Source organism: Artibeus jamaicensis, unplaced genomic scaffold, assembly GCF_021234435.1.
Source record: "Artibeus jamaicensis isolate MK-2021 breed Jamaican fruit bat unplaced genomic scaffold, CSHL_Jam_final contig_452, whole genome shotgun sequence".
NCBI classification, from domain to species: Eukaryota; Metazoa; Chordata; class Mammalia; order Chiroptera; family Phyllostomidae; genus Artibeus; species Artibeus jamaicensis.
The window spans coordinates 3,106,579-3,108,278 of record NW_026521837.1 but is presented as its reverse complement, the minus strand read 5'-3'; the positions used below and the strand labels follow the sequence as shown (position 1 = coordinate 3,108,278).

At 35.9% G+C, this 1,700-nt stretch overlaps 1 non-coding gene across 1 annotated transcript; it reads left to right on the top strand.

Annotated features, from left to right (window-relative positions):
- Positions 1 to 1,179: 1,179 nt before the first annotated feature.
- Positions 1,180 to 1,383, top strand: LOC119045673 (small nucleolar RNA SNORA73 family). Its single transcript, XR_005081842.2, has one exon. It is a non-coding gene; the product is annotated as a small nucleolar RNA SNORA73 family (small nucleolar RNA).
- The last annotated feature ends 317 nt before the right edge of the window (positions 1,384 to 1,700 follow it).

The window sequence follows — 1,700 nt, the reverse complement described above, 5'->3', positions numbered from 1 at the left end:
AAATAAGAGCATATTATATAATCAGAGGTTCGAGTCATTTTTCAGGCTATGGACTCTGTAGACAATAGAAGCAGTTAGAGTTTCTTTGAATCTGTAGCCTTTGGATAATATGAGGTATGTAAGTCTGAGGCATTTTTAACAGGCCCAAACTGTAGATAGAAATTTAAGAGATATCAGCATACAGATGGCATGTAAAACCAGATATTATACACAAAGTCAGACGGGAAGTAGGAGCCCCAAACAGAAGACAGAAGAGGAGAAAGAAGAGAAAAGGACAGGGCAAAGAAAAGAAACTTGGAGTTAGACAACCAACAGAATTATCGTAACAGAGATTCAGATGGTGTCTGTTCATATTAAATAAACACCAAAAATAATTGTTCAAATTTTCTAAAGTAACATACTTATCTTCACAGTGATGGTACTGAGTATAAGAGCATCTTTTTAAAATAATAAGCAGCTTAACTGAATTTAACCATTCCTTGGGTCAGTTTGAATGTAGTAATGACTGCGCTAAGGTTCACACCAAGCAAAGGCTCTGGAAAGTTCAAGACATATCTTCTGTTCATGTTCTGAGTAAACAACACTAATTGCTGTATTTCTTTGCCCATAAACCTGTCCTGAAATACAGGACAGTTATGTTAAACATATATGTTTTCCCACTTAGCAAATAGACTTAAATACCATCAGCCCAATTTTTCACACAAGGGATCCAAATCTCGGTGACTGCCCCCATCTGAAGTTAATAGCTAACATTTAGTCCTTTGAATTAAATAACAAATAGATTATGAAATAAATTCTAAAGTATGTTTTATTTTTATTATTTTATAAGTCAGTCAACACTTTGTGTCTTATTTTCATAGCGTTGATAAAACAAATTTATGTCTCAACAGCACACTGGATGACTGTTTACTTAATGTTTGGAAATTTGTCTTTGTTCATTTCTCTTTTTTCTCTTTCTTCTTCAATTGGCATTGAACAATTTACAAATTATTGTCAATTTTATATTCAAAGTAGTTCCTCTTTCTTTCTATGCCCACTGCTAGTACCATATTTTAATATATTTTTAATTGATGTGTAATTCATAAACAACAAAATGCTCAGGTTCTGAGTGCAGTTTAATGCATGTGAATATACACTAAATCCCAAGTAATGTTCACCCAATCAAGATATGGAAAATTACCAATGTGGATACCCCAGGAGGTCACTCTCCCTGGGCTCTGTCCAGGTGGCATAGGGAAGCATAGGGCTCTGCCCTGTGATGTACAGTCCCTCTCCACAATGTTGGAGAGAAAGCCAGGCCTTGAGTCTGCACCTGCATGTTCCTACAGCTTCTCAGAGCCCTTTGGACCGTGACTGAAGAAACAAACCATGTAAGAAACATTTAGAAAAAAAAGATACAGAAAACTTCTGTCATCCCATGTGGTTACCTCATGACCCTTTCAGGTATCTCACCCTCAGTCTTGTTCTTGAAACAACCACTCTCCTGATTTTCCTCACTACAAATTAGCTTCAACTGTTCTAGAACTCCAAACACCTGGAATCATATAGTGTTTCTTTCTTCCTGAGTTCTTTCATTTGGCATAATGTTTTTGAGATTCATCCATTCTGCTAGTATTAGATATTTGTTCCTTTTGTTCGATAGTGCTCCACTGCATGAATATAACACAACTTTCTTTATTCAACCTCCCGTTGATGGATAC